General features: G+C 53.5%; 1 protein-coding gene across 1 annotated transcript in view; it reads left to right on the plus strand.

Moving 5' to 3' along the window:
- The first annotated feature begins 1918 nt into the window (after window positions 1-1918).
- The window catches only part of ARHGEF9 (Cdc42 guanine nucleotide exchange factor 9), a 218482-nt gene continuing 203186 nt past the window's right edge, over window positions 1919-17214 (plus strand). The window contains exon 1 of the mRNA XM_064713012.1: window positions 1919-1995. The gene's annotated coding sequence lies outside the window, so the exon portion shown is untranslated. The remainder of the gene's footprint in view (window positions 1996-17214) is intronic.

Raw genomic sequence — 17214 nt, forward strand, 5'->3', positions numbered from 1 at the left:
GCTGCCCTGCCACGGCGCTGCTCCATCAGATGTTGGGTCCTGGCAGGAACTGGGATGGAATTTTGCCCCTCAGATTAACTCCCCATCAATGGGCCAATGGCATAGAAAGTTAAGGAGTTTCTTGCTGCCCCTTGTGAATTTCAAGTATTTTCTTTGGCTTTGATGCATCATTGAAACCATGGCAAAAGCAGGCGGAAAACTGCATGCGTGCTGCTGCAAGGAGTGATTGATATGATGCTCCCAATTACACTTAATTGTGGTTATCCTATTAACAACAGCCTCGTTCTGTGGCACACACCTGCCTCTCCCTGGGAAACACTCTTAGCATCACTTAAAACACCAATTACACGTGATGGAAAAGCAGCAATTAAATCCACTAAGCCTTGTCCAAATAATTATTTCATTTCCCTGTACTATTTTTAATATTATAAAGGCAGTTTCTTCAAAGCAATTCTTTTATTTGTGTGATCTCTTATTTATCCATGTGGGAACATGGGTGGAGAGGACGCCTGGGTTTGCAGGGATTTATGGAGAGGAGGATGCATGGTTAGGGTAGGAAAACCCTCATTTTAAGCTTTTAGTGTTCAAAAATTGTGTGGATGTGGCATTTGGGGACACGGGTGAGTGGTGGCCTTGACAGTGTTGCACTGGATGATCAGGGCTTTTCCAGCCTTCATGACTGCATGGTTCTGTGAGGAACGGGCTGGTGATGTTCTCCAGGTGTTTCTGGTTCCAAGCAGTGATTTGAAGCACCTGGTCAGGCCCAAACGAGCTGGGTTTGCCCAGGTGGGTTTGTGGTGGGGTAGAAGGTGTTCTCTCCTTTTGCCCAGGTGTAGAAGCAGGGGAAAGAAGGAATCTCCCTCCCTGAGACAGGGAACAGAGAAGCTTGAAAGAAGATAATGGAGTTAGAGTAACTCCATTTGGGAACCAGAACCCTGGATAAAATCAAGGTAAATTTAATTCCTGCCATGAGGGTGGCTCAGTAGTGATGGAAGAGCTGGTGTTGGGTGCTCTGAGTGTGCCCGAGGCGAGGCAAGGTGTCCTGTTGTCACTGTGGAAGGGACATTGGGGATGCTCTGGCTCCAGGCCCTGGGCCCTTGTGGGGGACAGAGCGCGGCCCCTCAGAGCCCGGCCTGGGGCTCGGCCTGCGGGGCCGGGGGTGCCGGGGCTGCGTGGGCCGGGCCGGGGCCGCGGCCGCGCTTCCTCCGATTGTTCTGCTCGCCGGAGCGGGGCGGGGACACGACAGGGACACAGCGGGGACACAGCGGGGACAGCGACCCCCGAGAGCTGCGTGCGGGCATCGCCCCCAGCCCCGAGCAGCTCCGGCGGGACAGCGCGGCCGGGCCGGGGCGGCGCCGGGCGGGCGGAGGGGTTGGGCCCGGCGGGCGGGCGCTCGGCGATCCCGCAGCGATCCCGCAGCGATCCCCGCGGCTCGCAGCGCGGCCGGCACCGCACGGAGCGGCCGCTTCGCCTCGCCTCGCGTCGCTCGCCGTCGGTGCCGTGTGCGCGCAGCGGCGGCGGCGGCGCCGGGCGGGCCCCGACGGGACGGGGCTGCGGGGGATGCGCGGAGCAGCGCGGCCCGTGCCGGGCCCCGGCGGCCGCCCCCCGAACCCCGCTGCCCGCGGGCGGGCGCCGGGGACGGCCCGAGCCCGGCTCGGGGGGGGCCGCGCCGCCGCCCCCTGAGCGCTCCGCCGGCCCTGCCGGGGCTCCCGGGCCGGGGCCGGCGGGGAGCGCCCGGCGCAGCCGGGAGGGCGGCGGGAGCGGCTCCCGGAGCGGGGCTGCTCTCTGCTCTTGCTTTTCAACTCCCTCTCAGGAGCTCGCACCTTTGGGCGCTTTTAAAATTTTTATTTTGTTATTCTTTTTGGTGGTTTAAAACTTTTTTTCAAGATTTTTGTTTAAAAAAAAACATTTCAACTTTCCGACGCCAGCGCAGAGTTTTACCGTGATCACCGGGACCGCGTGAGCGTGCGGCGCCGAGGCCATGCGGTGAGCGAGGTAAGAGCGGGGCTGGCACCGGGACCGGCACCGGGACCTCCGAGCCCCGGCCCGGGCTGGGGCTGCCCCCGGAGCCGCGGCTTCAATGAGAGTGAAGCCTCGCATCACTTCTCTGACCCCATAAATCCGTGTCACCCCCGCGCAGGTACCTGCAGGACAAACCCTCCTGTCCCCCAGAGCGGTCCCAAAGCCGCGAAGTTCGGATTAGTTTCGCAAAACCTCCCTTTTTGATAGAACATCACGTGGGAATCTTTTCTTTGTTGGGGTTTTTGGCTGTGTTGGAGCTGCTGAGGAAGCACCAGCCCGAAGCTGAGCGGGGCAGTTCCTGCCGTGGCCCGGCTCTGGGTTTATTTTCCGCCGCGTGTGTGGGAATTGAGCGGTTCGAGCCGGGTTTACACCGGGGAGCTCCCGGGGAACGGGGTCACTGCTCGCCCACTGTGATTCAGGGCGCGTTTGAGTCCAGGGAAACATTTCTGTGGGCTCTGGTGGGAGTTCTGCGCTTGGGAGCGTTCAGTTCGCGGTTTTAGTGGTTTTGGGGAAGCTGACGGCGAGAAACTCTCACTGAGGTGTTCACAGAGCCTGGCCGGAGGGTCCCTGTTCCCACCTCCACCTTGGTGCGTTGGTTTCACACCTGAACATTTATGAGATGAGGGATTTCAAAACGCGGGGATTAATGGCTGATATCACCTCCCTGCTCCTCCCTCGGGTTTTGTTATAAAACAAAGCACGAATCCTTCCCGAGTGACGACAGATGCCGGCAGCAGGACCGGGCTGCGGTGCCGGGACAGCCCCGAGCCCCCGGGCTGGATCCTCATAGCCGATTAAACCCTGGCTCTGCCGGGTCCAAACTGCTGGAACTGTTCAAATCAAGTATTTATGGAATGCTGCTCACTCCCTGCCCGGTATCGTCTCTGATTGGCTTTGTGGAAAGTAAAATTGCCAAATTTAGGTCTGTTACAGTAAGTGCTGGAGCAGGTGGATGCTTTGCTGGAGTTCCTGCCCAGAGGGTTTGGGTGCCCTGCTCCAGTGCTGGCAGGGCGGCTCATTCCAGTGGCTTTTGGTGCCTCATTGACCAGACAGGGACTGGGAGTGCTGAATTTCTGCTGTGCCACCTCGTTTTCCTGGAATTAATCTGATTTCTGTGCATTGCAAGGAAGGCTGACCGGGTGTTAGTGTTGGGTGGAGAGGGAACACTGTGCTGCCACTCCTCCTTGGTGTCCAGGGAAGTTACAGACTCAGAGTCCCCTGAGTCCCCCTGTGTGACACTGAGGTGCCCACTGTGGCCTCAGGGAGGGCTCTGGCTTTCAGAGGTGACAGTGACCTCACTGCCTTGCTTTCCTCTTGCCCTAGGAGCTGTCCCAGAGCTCAGGAGCTTGTCCAGGTGGGACTCCAGGAGCTCTGGGTGGTGCCATCACTGGCACAGGTGCAAAGGGCTGGTCCAAGGGAAGAAGCTGCTGATGGGGAGGAGGAGGAGGCAGGTGCATCATCACAAGGAGAGGGGAAAATGCATCCCCTCCTTGGGGGAGCCTCCTGATAAATTCAGCTGGAAGTGCTGCAGAAAGGTCTGCTTTGGAAAGATGAGTCTGGAAACTATGCTTGAACTGAAAGCCACAGGTGCAACAAGTTGATTTCTGGTCCTTTGTTCCATTTTTGGTTCATCCCACGCCTGTTTTAAAGGTTATTTCTTCCCATCCTGGTTCTCAAGCTCCAGAGGTTCCTGCCTGCTGTTACTGCTCCTTTTCCTGAGTGCTGGTTGCTCGCAGCCATCCTGCTCAGTGGGGTTTTGTTCTCTCCAGCTTGCAGGCTCCTCTGGAACTTCCAGGTGAAGTTCAAGAATGGGTTTGCTTTTCGATTTACTTTAGTAAGCCTCAGCAATGGTCTGGGACATCCCAGATCTGAGCTGGGGAGCTGAAAACCCCACAGTTAGTTACTGGAGCCCAGTGACACTTGGAGCAGTTACTTCTGCCTGTGTTCCTGCTCCTGTATTTGTGTCTGGTGATCCCAAAGACTTCCCCAATTTTTGAATATGAGCTGATTTAATAAAATTCCTCTGCCTCAGGATGGGTGGGAGCTGCTTCATCCCCGCCCCTCCATGGGCCAGGTTCCTGCTGGCACCGTGAGCCAGGGATGTCACCACGTGTGCTGCCTGTGGCCCCCTGCCAGCCTTGTTTCAGGGCATGAACATCACCAACTTGGCTTTTTGTGGGGTGTTTTTTATGAAAAGTTTGTTGCATTTGGCCTTCTTGCACCCAGCCCGCAATAGCTGTGGGAAGGAGGTTATTCCTGGCTTGGTGCTGACATTAGGACACTGTATTAATTTTCCGTTAAATGACAGATTTATTGGAGTTTTCTTCATCTGCACGGTCTGACCTGAAAACCTGAGTTGGAATTTGCCAGAAGGGGGCATTTTGCAAGCATCACAAAGGATTTTGGTGGCGGGGAGATGGGCAGGGTGAGCCCGGCTGGAGGATTAGGCAGCGATGCTTGTCTGGGAACCGCGGAGTTTTGGGGGAAATTCTTGTGCAAATAAACACTAAGAAATGAATTTTGGGTCATTTAGGGCTGAGTGCAGGGAGGCCAGCTCCCAGTCCCACTGCAGGCCAGCTCCCAGTCCCACTGCAGCCTGCTGGCTCCCAGTTGTTGGTAAAATAAGAAACTGTGGAGTAGCCTTGGGTTTTTTTTTTTTCTCTGAGGAAACTTTTAAAAATGTTTTTCCAGTTATCTCCCAGTAATTGTTTTTTAGTGTAGGTTGAGTTCTGGTGTTGTTGCATGAGGTTTCTCTGCTGTTCCTCTCTGGAAGGAGGGTTGGAGCGCACAGCTCTGTGTTGCCTCTGTTGGAAGGTGGTGCTGAGCTGCTCATCCTGCCCAGTCCTGCCAGTCCTTCTCTGGGGCACACCAGGAGCTGTGCTGGGCTCTGGGGTTGGTTTTTTGCAGGGGATGTGTGTTGGATTTGGGGCCTCACCAGCCCTGTCCTCACCTCTTCTGTCCCCATCCCAAACCCAGAGCCCTCCTTAATCCTGGCATCAAGGCTTGGCTTTCTCTGCCCTTCAGCATTTACCTGCTGCAGGTGCAGGGGGATTTTAAGGGCTCCAGGGGTCAGCCCTGCCCTGGTGCCCACAGCCTGGGCTGGTGGGAGCTGCTGTGTGATTGGGATCCTCATCCTCTCTTCAGCTCTGGGGAGAACAAGGCAGAGGCAAATTAGGGGAGCTGATGGAAGAAATGGGGTGAAAACCTTGTTTCTGTTTCCCTGGTTCCCTTTTTGATGTGCCAGCTGCTGGCTTACAGTTTGTGTCCTAAATCCAGCAGGAAAGGAGTGGATTTGGGCACTTGTGTTCATTCCAGGAGGTCTCATGGAGGTACTTGAGCATCCCCAGTGGTTCAGGATCCTGCTAAGCCAGGCTCAGGTGCTGTCATCTATTTCCTGAGCTTTTTCCTCCTGCAGTAAATGCTGACCTCTCTGCACATCCAGAGTGATGGGCTTCCTGGGCTGATGGGGAAGGTGTGCAGAAATAAAACCAAATTTTATAAATGCCTTCCTGCTACTCCTCCCTTCTTCCCAGGCTTGACTTCTCTCCCAGTTTCTTCCCTTTCTCTCCCTTGGTGGTGCAGGGTGATGGAGAGTGGTGGCTGTGACCGATTCATCCATCACACCTCGGCTCTGCCCCTCCTTCCTTCTCAGGGCACTCCTTGCACTCCTCCCCTGCTCCAGCCTGGGATCATCCTCCATTCCTGCTTTGCTATAGGAGCTTGTCCTTGGCTTTTCTCAGGGTTTGGGGCTGTGCTCATCCCTGTTCCAGACAGAAGCTCCACCACTGGAGCATTTTGGCTGCAGTTGCAGCCTCTGGTGCCCAATGCCATCAGCAGCTCTGTCCTTGCTGCACCTGTGCCACCTTTCCAGGAGAGATGGAGAGATTTCCATGAGCCTCCCAAGCCCCAGCCTGCTCTGTGCTGCTTTCCCAGGCACTGCAGGATATGAAACATCTGTGAGAGAAAAGCCAGGTCCAGATGTTGCAAGAGGCTGCTGCAGTAATGGATTATCCCCAGCCTGGACGGCTCCTGTTCCAAGCCACCGGTGTGGTTTTTTCCCTTCTCCCCAGCCTGGGCTCAGTTGTGGTGCTTTCCCTGTTGCCAGAGGAGCATCCCAGCAGGGGCAGGAGCCCGGAGGAGCTGCCCTGGTGCTGTGTTCCCGTGGCAGAGCTTTCCCAGGGTGTTTTCTCCCCGGAGCTGGCGCGCGCCGCCGCACAGGAAATTCTGGTTGCACCATTATTGCAGCGCCTATTGTTTGGGGCAAGGGCAGGATTCGGGCTTGCTCACATCCTCCAGTGTCTCACTGTGCTGAAAGGATGTGGTGGGATAGCCAGGGCTGCAGGAGGAGCACAAAGCTCCAAGCTGGGTTTGTGCAGGGTTCGTGCTTAGCCCAGATCCCTGCGTTTCTGACCAAACCCGCCCCTCTGGTTTTCCATGGGAAACCTCGGGGTTAAGGGGAACTTGGAGTGAGGATTGAGCAGGGCACAGTCCTTTGTTGCAGTTGGCAGTGTTTTGCTGCTCAGCCCGCTCCTGTCTGTGGCTGGTGTGTGGTGGGCACCTTGGGGTAGCCAGGGGGGGTGGAGCAGGTGCACCCTGAGGGGTGTAAAATCAGGGTTTGGGGGGTACAGAACCCACTGAGCACTGCTGGAGATGGCAGCACACGTGGCCTGGCTCTCGGGGTGTGTGCAGGCAGGCAGAGCACGTGGCAGCTCTGTTTTCACCTGCCACAGCCTCGTGGCATGACCAGGGCCTGTTCACCTGGCTGTGCCTCAGTTCTTATGGGGTGTTGGAGTGAGCTGCTCTGCCTGTGTTTGCTTTCACTTTGCCTTTCCCCCTGCACTAATCCTGTGGCTTAGATGGTTGGCTTTGATTGCTGCCTTTCCCAGGCTGGGCTCTGCACAGGCTGCTCCTCACTCACCCGTGTGAGCCACAGCTCCTCTCAGGCTGCCTGGGATGTTTTGGCTGCCGGCAGGAGCAGGAGGATCCCAAAGCTTTGTTGTTGGCTGCTCACCCTCCTCGGGTTTTTCATTCCCTTTTGGCTGCCATCCCAAAGGGGGAAGGCACCAAGCCAGGGTGGGTGTAAAGAGCAAAGCTGCACATGTGGCTGTGCGAACCCAGGGCACACAGGGAATATTTCTGTGTCTGCTGTGGGGTGCCCTGACCCCCAGGGGAGCACTGACTCTGACCTTCATTCATGGAGAAAGTGTTCCAGACTTCAAGACAGACTAGAATCCACAAAAGTGTGAAATAGATTATAGAGAGCAGTGCAGGTGCATCACTTAGTGAGAAATTTGGGATTTTTAGTGTGTTGTGAATAGAAGCAAGATAGAGGGCACAGGGTGTTGTCCTGGGTTTCTTCTTCATGCTTCTTCTTCCTCCTTTTTAATGGGTTTGGGTGGCATTTTGTAATTGGGTGGAAAAGTCCCATTGTGGACTTCCAGGGATCAGTTATTGGGTTAAAAGGGGAAATAATCCAGGTGTCAGTTCTTAATTGGATAGTTTAGTCTTAAAAGACCTTGGAACAAGAGATAGTTAGCTATTTTGTGTCTTCTAATGAAAAGCTGCTGAACTGACAGTAGTGGGACTGTTTTACTGATAAGGAATAATAAACACCTGAGTCTGAGCATGAGCTACCTGCTCAAGTGCCTTCAATCCAGACCCAGAGAAACTGATGCATGACATTGCTGCACGCCAGGGCAGAATTCAGCTTGGAGGTTCCCAGGGCTTTTTCCTGATGTTCTCCTGCCCCAGCAGGGCCCTGCAGGCTGTGCAGGGGAGGCTGTGCTGGCTTTGTGGAGCAGGGTGGCTGGGCTGGCACACAAAGGGACCCAAGCAGCCTCAGTGCCGTGCCCGTGCTGCCACGTGCCTGGCAGAGGGACGGGGAGCCTGGCAGCAGCTGTCTGTCCTGTGTCCCTCCCTGCACAAGCCACACTGGCGGTGCCCATAGCTCATCTGCTGCTGCTGCTGCTCTCACGCTGGCACAGGGCACCAGCTGATGCTGTCCTGCTGCCACTGGGCTGGCATTGTGTGCACACTCAGGGCTTGTTTGAGAGAGCCATGAATCAGTTGAAAGCTGCCCCGTGTCACTCGTGGCTGGGAGGAGTGCCTATTGTGTGAGGGAACAACAGCACTGTGTGAGTGCCCGTCCCCAGCACGGGAGCTGTGTCACTGCAGGGGGAGGTCACACGTCCTGCTGGCCCGTGGTGGCTGCAGAACTCCAGAGAGGAGCTTTGGCCTGGCATCTGGGCTCCACCACAGCACCCTGTGGCCTCCTTTGGCCAGGCTGGGGCAGGGGTGGCACCAGGGTCCTGAGCTTGGCTCTGCAGCTGAGAGTGGGAGGAGGAGGAGAGCGTTCACTGGGTCTTTGGGCAGCGAGAGGGGTTGGGTTTGCACTGGAAGGGTGAAGCCCCAGGGGCTGTTACCACCTTCCCATCCCTCCCTTGCACTGTAGGGAGCTGGACAGCGTTCCTGGTGCAGAGCACGTCCTAAACTGGGTTTGCAGCCTGGGTACTGGAGCTGGAAAGGCTCTGGCAGCTGTGAGAGCAGGAGAGCAGCACACGCCATGTCCCTCTGCTGTCACGCTGGGAGCATCCACTGAGGGATAACGGGAAAGCTGGGACAAGCAGCAGGGCTCAGGGGGGTGGCCTGGCATTCCACAGAGTGCCCTGTGCTGCATGGGCTGGGTGATGGCAGCAGGGTGAGCATGGCACCATGGTGTGGGTGATGGCAGCAGGGTGAGCATGGCACCATGGTGAGGGTGATGGCAGCAGGGTGAGCATGGCACCATGGTGAGGGTGATGGCAGCAGGGTGAGCATGGCACCATGGTGTGGGTGATGGCAGCAGAGTGTGGGTGACCCCATGGTGTGGGTGATGGCAGCAGGGTCAGTGTTGCCCCATGGTGAGGGTGATGGCAGCAGGGGTCAGTGTGGTTGCCCATGGTGAGGTGAGGTATGGCTAGAGGGTAGTGGCCCATGGTGAGGATGTTTCCCATAGGTGGGTGATGGCAGCATGGTGAGGATGTCCCATAGTGGGGTGTGGCACATGGTGGTGCCCCATGGTGTAGGTGGTGGCATCAGGGTGAGCACAACCCCATGGTGAGGGTGGTGGCAGCAGGGTCAGTGTTGCTGGGGAGGGTGTCTGGGAGCCCAGCTGAGCCTGGGGGATGCTCTCTGCACCCTGTGCTCTTTCTCTCCCTCTGTGTTTTCCAGGGAGATTTCACACACCACTGGCTGATGAGTTGACTTTATGTGGTGTAAGTCCTGCCAAAACAATTTCTTCCTGTTATTGCTGCTCCAGTTTTAGAGAAGTGATAAGAACCTTTTACAGGGACCTGGTTTCTCCCAGGGGCTCTGCTGCTCTGAGCTGGGAGCTTTGAGCAGCAGTTCCCAGGGTGACTTTTCCTCAGTCCTTCAGGGAAATTTCAGAGTTAGATTTAGTTAAATGATCTAAGGAATGTCAGAGTATAGTCTGTGTAGGGTCTCTCCACAGCCAGATGGATCTGGTTCATTCTGGGTGATATTTCCTATGAATTATCTCTTCAGTTGCTCTTGGAGGTGGTTAATGAAGGACAAAGACCTTGGAGACAAGGCTTGTGTTAAAGTGAGAGCTGAGACAATGTGAGGCTGTGTTTGGATCTGGACTGGAGCTGTGGGACCATCCCAGGTCTCAGCCCTGTGCCTTCAGCTGATGGTTCCTCTTGTGACACCATTTTGTTTCCATTCCTGCAAAGGCAGATTTCTAAGAACTTAAATACTCCAGTGGGAATGGGGGTGGATCTTAAACCCCCTTCTTCTTGGCTTTTAATTTGTTTTGGGTGAACAAACTGAATATAAAGCAGAGCCACCAGAAATACAGAATCCTTGAATGGTTTGGGTTGGAAGGGACCTTAAAGAACATCTTGTTCCAGGCCCTGGCTGGGCAGGAACACCTTCCTCTGGAAGGTTTGGAGGGCTGCAGCATGGGCCTGTGCCAGGCAGTGCTGGATCAGCCGTGCTGACCCAAGATAAAGGAATAATTCTGGGTTTCCCAGTGGCAAACAGAGCTGGGAGGGCTCTGGCTGCCACTGAACAATCGGGGCTGAGCAGGCTGCACTCCTGTTCCTGAGAGAGAGAGGCTGCTGGAGGAGGGAAAAACAGGAAAAAAGGCAGTTAGTCATGGGGTGAGGTGCTACAGGGGGGCAGGGCTGTGCCAGCCCCTCAGGTGTGCAGGGTGAGGGAAATGGGGGCCACAAGACCCCTTGTGAATGCAGACATTGAGCCACGAGGATTCTGCCAGAGCTGAGCTCTTCAGCTGGGCTGTCCAGGAGCCTCTGGCCAGGTCTGGTGCTGGGAACTGTGTAAATGAGTTGGTGCTTGCAAGCAGGGATCCTGCAGAAGGGGTCTGCTGCAGCAAGAGCCAAATCTTCGCTTCTGACCCTTTAGGAGTTGATATTTTCTTGCTCTGGGATGCAGCAGCATGCCTTGGAGAAATTCTCCAAGGGCAGGAACTCCTCTGTGGCCTCTCTCTGGTCTCTGTGACTTCTTGACATAATAATTAAAGCCAACTATTTAAATAAACTTCTGTAAAGATAATGAGTTGCATTAGGTAGAAATATTTGTATAAAATGGAAGTAAATAAATTACATAACCCAGCTTGTGTTTGACACAGCTAGAAGCAGTTTTCTCCAAGACACAGATTATTCCATAATTGCTCCTTAATGAAGTTCATGCCTTTTTGCTCTGAAGGGTTTGCCCTTGTCCAGAGCACAGGAGGAAGCAGCAGATTATTTGGAAGTTTTATGATCCAGGCTGGCATGTTTGTACTCCTCAAAGCTCCTCTCTGATCAGTGGTTTCTGCAACCATAAAGGATGAGGGCAATGCCACCAAAAAGATCTGTAAGAAATACAGGGAGTCCATTCCTGTGATTTCAGGCTGGAATGTTGTGTGTGATAATTGCTCTGTAATCTTTCCAGGCACCTTGCTTTGATTCCTGGAGAGTCTCACCTTTATTTACAGCTACAGCTTGTGTTAATTAAGACAGTCAAAAAAGAAGAATTTTATTTTTTTGGGGAAGAGCTTTGCTGCAGAGTGCTGCAGGACAACTCCATGGAACATGGATTGATTGCTGGATGCTCCTTGAGGCACTGCTCAGAAGGTCCCAAGCATTGCCCATCCTCTCTCAAACACACAAAAGGAGGGGCAGCTTTGGCTGGAAGCAGGAAGGAGATGTGGATTTAGGTGGTATTTGAGGACCTTCCCTGGTTCTTTCTGTCCCCTCTGCTGAATGAGGATAACACATGGCAAGGAGGAATACTGAGATCCCTAATTTGAGTTCAGTGTAGGCACCTAAATACATATTGGCATGTGTCAGTGGGAAATCTGATTTTGGTGTTAAAGGTACAACTTGCCCTCTGGTGATGCCTCAGGTTTGAGCTTTTCTATTTTTCACATTCTGTGCTGCTTTAGTGTGTGGGTTTGGGCTTCATATGAGGGGATGGTGAGCTCTGTGCACAGAGCAGGGAGACAAAACAATTCCTGCTCCAGCTGGGACCAAGGACAAATGATCCAAATCTCAGCCCAGGAGCACAAACACCGTGGGCTGGAGAGAGAAAAACAAGCAGGGTGGGACTGCCTGGGCTAAAGCTGGAATGGGACAATGAACTCCAATATGGAAATGGAGCAGAACTGATCAAAGTGAGAGAGCCCATGACCATTTTGTGACCATTTTGGTTCATCTTGGGTGCAGCCCTGGCTCGGCTCTTGTGCTGCCCAAGGTGCATCCATTGAGGAGATCCTTTAAATAAATCCCTACTTCATTCTCTAGCTCTGTCCATTCTCTGCTCTAGATCAGCCTCCACAAGGCATCACTGGCAGGGGCTGCATTAGGGGTGTCTGGGAGCATTTCCTGAGCGTGCAGGAGGGTTTCTAGAGAAGCAAAAATCTGGGACAGGATCTTCTGCAGAGTCCAGCCAAGCAGCCTTCAGAGCCTGCTGTTAATCTGCTCTTTTGCTGGTGGTAGAGGGTTGGGGTTCAACCTCACATGGCTTAAATTGGGATTTCTAATTGTGGAGGTGTGGGGACAGCTCATTTTAAGCTGGATAAATAACAGTTGGTTTGGTCCAGTGGCTGTGGAGCTGCATTGGGGTCAGAACTTTGTGTTCCTGAGTTGGAAGGGACCCACAAGGATCACTCCTGACCCTACACAAGACAACCCTCAAAATCACCAAATAACCCAGCTCCCAGATGAGGGGCTGGATTAATTTCTCTCTTCCTTTGCTTCTTCTCTGCTCGTACCCCCAGTGGAGGGGCAGCCTGGGAGGGGAGTTCAGCACAGGCTTCTGCCAGGGCTGGAACAAATGAAACAAGGGCAATGCCTTGGATGTGAGAGTCACAGAGATTTCAGTGGGTTTCACTGATTTTCCTTGGGACTGCTGGACCTGTCCTGTCACCCCTGGGGGCTGTGGGGCAGAGGGTCACTGCCTGCCCCGTGTCCACGGGCAGGATTGGAGCACCCACCTGCCCTGTGCCAGGGCTGGCTCTTGCAGCCCTTCCCAGCTGCTCTGTCTTTCAGGGAGATTATTTCTGGCACGCTCTGTCAGGTTTCTTGATTTTCTTGCTGCAGGTAGTTGTGAAACAGCAGCTGTTCTGCAAGTGCCACTGCTGGGCTGGCACTACTTTGCCTGCTCCTGTGGGGAGGAGGGAGAGGGAATTAAGGACAGACAAGAAAAAGAGGGATTAAAGTCAATGGAAGATCCCTCTGCTTCAAAATGTATTGAGTTTTGCTCAAGTTTTCTGCTGGACAAGCCCTTATTCTTTATTTTTTTTTTTTTTGTTGAAGCATGTCTGTTGTTTCCTCTGAAGGAGGAAAGGGTCACTTTTTCCACACTGCTGACGTGAGCTGTGAATCACAGTGGTTTTGGGAAGGTGCTGTCCCTGGGACCAGTCACCTGTCAGAATATTTGCTGCCTTCACCCTGATGTCCTGAGGCGTTTTGCAGCCCATGTGCCAAGGGGTTGGGTATGACCACAGCTCAGAACGCACTTCTGCTGCTTCTCCAGGGGGATGGGCAGGAAGGATTGGCTCCTTGAAGCTTTGGCTTTCCAGGCAGTGCTGTAGCCTATGGATGGGAGGTGATTTTACTACAGGAAGGAAATGTGTCAGCACGTAGCAAAGATCCAGCGCACGGCCTGGAAGCCAAGGGGCTTCTGCCCTGGTGCTGCAGCCACAAGGAAGGCACAGCTCTGGAGGGGCATGCAGGGAGCTGAGCAGCTTCTGGGGATGCTGGCAGGGCTGGGGAGCTGCAGGGAGCTGGGGCTGGTGCTGCCCTGCCTGTGCAGGCACGTGGAGCCTGCGTGGGAGTTCCTGCAGCAGCTGAGCAGGGCTTGAAACCAGCACTGAGACACAGGCTGGGGTGCCCTGGCTCACTGCACATCCTTGCAGAACTCATATCCTTGTCTTTGCTAAGGATTTGCAGCCTCATGCCTGGCTGCTGTGGAGCCCCAGGGCTTTCCAGAGCTCTGGAAGTAAATCACTGCTGCTCAGCATTGGCTGAACAGTGTCTCCTATAAGGAATTTAGGTTTGTGTGACATGAGCTGGCAAACCAAGATGTTGTTTTTGCTTGGTGGCAATGTTTGGATATCCACGCTGTGCAATTTCCTGCAGAAACTAGATATTGCCTGCACGTGTTCCAGACTATTTGTGTTTGAAAGCCTGGCTGAAGCTGCAGGTGTGCTGGGCTCCTCCTTGGATGTGCACCTCAGAAAGGATGGGCACTTTCAGGGTGACTAGTCCTGTCCTCCCCTGCTTGTGGCTTTTGTACAGACCTTTGCCACACATGGCAATAAATTTGTTTCCTGTTGAAAAGGACTCATTGGAGAGACTATAGAATATACTACAGACTACAGAAAAGGGTGAAATAGAAAGGTGCCTAATACTCAGAACCCAACCTCCAGCTCCTTGTAAAAAGATTCAGGGTTTGGTCCATAAACTGGGACAAAGGGAACCTTTAGCTGCTCCTTCTGTGCTGAGTTTTGATCCCTGGTAAAAAGGGATGAGCGCCCTTGGGGAGAGCAGGGTGGGCAGGCAGAGGAGACACAGTTCTGTGGCCACCTGTGCCTGCTCAGCCCCATCCCTGGGGCAGGGGCAGGAGGGGAGAAGCTCATCAGCAGTGATGCTAATTGGGTGCAGTGCTGGCTCCCTGCGTGGCTGGCTGGAGCAGTGGGAGCTGCCGGCCTTTGGCAGGGCACAGCCACGCTGGGCACACAGGGGCTGTGCTCCCATCCCTCCCCTCAGCTGCTTTAGTGTCCCTGTGGGATCATCCTGGCAGGCTGGCCTTGGTCAGCTGTGGATTTGAAGCCTTGGGTTAGGAGATGAGGAACAGCTGCACAAATGCAGGATAACTCAGTGACAGCAGCATCCCCACCAAGGCATGCCCCACCCAGCCACCCGCAGTTCCTGCAGGGCATCACTGTGTGCCAGCCTGGGCTCAGTGGGTGCTGCTGCCTGCTGTGCAGGGGCTCTGGATGCAGATAAGGGTGAGTTTTGGTTGTTGCTGTTGAGGGAGAGAGCAGCAGAAAGGTGTCAGCCTGTCTAGGAGGCACCTTGTGACATTGGAGTGTTCTGCACCAACCTTGTGAGGGAAAAGTAAAGTGCAGGCAGGTGTCAAACTACCAAAAGTTCTCTGTGTGACCCCTAAATGTGCCTTTCTGGGGTGAAAAGCCCCAGCCTGAGAGCAGGCCAGGCATGTCACTGTGATTTTCCAGAAATACCAGAGCAGTTTTTCATGTGCCTAAAGGCAATTTAGTGCAAGGCCACTGGCCTTCCTGAGCTGGATATCCTGGAGTGCTGTGATGGACAGAGGCACAGCAGGTGTCACTGGCCTGTTTGGGCCATCACACCTTTCCAACAGCCAGAAACTGGATTATTTTATGGAAAAACAGTGCAGAAGACTCTTCAAGGAATTGTTTGCTGCTGAGGACAAAGACACTTGTACACTTGATACCTGGGGCTCTAAAGTGAGACTTGTCACCAATTTCAAAGCAGGGCAGGGAGATATCTCACCTTGTGCTCAAAAAGCTGTGCTGGATGAGGTGGGTTTTCCACAATGAGGTGCCTGGGGAGCTGAGAGCCAAGCCCTGTGTTTGTATGGTTGTGTTCAACTGCTCTGAGGAAAAGGGGAAAGGAGGACAAGGGTAAATTCCACCCATGCAGCTGCCTGAGAGGAACAGCTCACTTGGGATCTGTTTGGAGGTAGAAATAGGGCTGGAAATGAGACAATGAAGTAGAGGTAAGGTGTTCTTTGACATCACCAGGGCCACATCAGGGAGCTGCTGAGTAACCTGCTGAAATAATCCCTGAAAATGTTGGAGCAGAACGGGTTGCTGCCTGTGCTCCGAGTCTCTGCTTGTGAATTTGGGGCTGGCGCTGGCATCCAGCTCTTTGTTTCTAATCCTGATCTGAATGTGCTGAACCTACATCAGCACAGAATGCCAGACTGGGAGGTCTGTAGCTATGGCAGTGTCCTCCAAACGTGACCCTCTGCTGCTCATCTCAGCGCTGGCACCGTGGAAGGTGGCACTCCTTTCTTCTCGTAGTAATTCCATGTCAAAGAGGAAATATAAATAAACTCCCCAAACAAAAGGAGCAAGGAAAAAATAATTCTTTCAAACATTGGAGCAGGAACAATAGGGTAGGATATGCACTCTCTGGGGAGGGGTAATGGCTGAAAGCGATAGGAGCACAGTGCTGCCTTGGTCTGTACCTAGCTGGGCTCAGCGAGGATTATTTATAGCAAATGTTATGGCAGAAGCATGTGTGACCTGCAGGCTCCCAGCTAGGGGAAGAGCTTTCCTGTGCTGTCTCTGGGATACAATAGACAATTATTTAGACACTATCTTTGTCTCAAGATATAAACAATTAAACGCTGGCTACTGATTTCTGCTCTGATGTTCAGACCATGCTTTCTTACTTAGGGATTTGTGGAGAAGGCAAGGATTTTAAAGAGATGTCCCAGCTGTGAAGTTCCTGAGGCATCTCTACCAAACTGACTTAATTGGGAATGCAGAGCAATGTCACAAGCACCACGAAGTTGTTGCTTCCCAAAGGTTGGCAGCCAGTGGTTCAGTGTTGTTCAGCCGACATTAATGGGGTGTGGATGGGTGTAGACCCCTGAATCTGCCTGTTCCATTGTGTTTTGGCTCATCACTATGGTATTAAAGTACCTACAGCTGCTACTGGATAGTAATTAAGTGTTCTCACATATAATTAACTACTTTCAACTGACTGCTGAACAGCTTAAATAATCTACATGTAATGGCAGATATTTTGGTATTAGAATGGTGACAGTTGGTGCCAAATAGCTGGAGAGGTTGGGGAAACAGCTATTGTGCATCAAAACAACCTTGTGCTGGCAGATGACTCCTCCTTCAGGCTCCCTCCTTTTCCTGGGGGTCCCTGTCCATCCTGGCTGCCAGAACCAGAAGGATCCTTTTGGATCCCTTCAGGACTCACCTCGGGTTTATTTTCTGTAGAGCAGAAGAATTTAGAATTGCAAAAGAGGGGAGATGTGTAGGGTGCTGCTGCTGTGGCTCAGTGGGCAGAGGGTCAATCTGCACCTGCAGTTCCTGGATCAGCAGTGTGGATCTGGAGGAACATTTAGCACAGGTGCAGTGCCAGAGGTGTGTGGGCTTTGTGAGAAGCTTGGTCTGAAATCCACCTTCAGCAAGAACTGATCTATTATGTTCATTATTTCATTCCAGTTGTATTCCAGGGATTTTATATCTCTGTGTTCTTATCTGGAGCTTCTGCTCAGCTTTGCACAAGGAGCTGGGTGCTGGCTCTCTCCTTCCCAGTGTGTGTGAAGCTGATCCTGGCTTGGTGTAAGGTTTTAGAGCTCTGTGTGCTGCAGAGCCCAGGGCTGGTGCCCTGTTGAGCTGCCTGGCAGCTCCCTGCAGTGCCAGCCCATCTCCAGAGTGGGGCTGTGGTGTTTGCAGTGAGCTGCTCCCTGCCTGGCAGCACCAGCGCCGGCCCAGTTTGTCTGACAGATGCACTGGAGCAGCTCTCTTCTCTCCCTTGGCTGCAGGCAAAATGAGTCTCCTGCTCTAATTTCATTGTGTTTGGCCATCTCACAAACTCTAAAGCTCCCTGAAATGGGAAGGAAGTAATGTTTAAATTATACATGAGTGAACTGATTTACTCAGCCTGAAGTTTTGAG

The sequence above is a fragment of the Zonotrichia leucophrys genome, chromosome 4A, assembly GCF_028769735.1.
Source record: "Zonotrichia leucophrys gambelii isolate GWCS_2022_RI chromosome 4A, RI_Zleu_2.0, whole genome shotgun sequence".
NCBI classification, from domain to species: Eukaryota; Metazoa; Chordata; class Aves; order Passeriformes; family Passerellidae; genus Zonotrichia; species Zonotrichia leucophrys.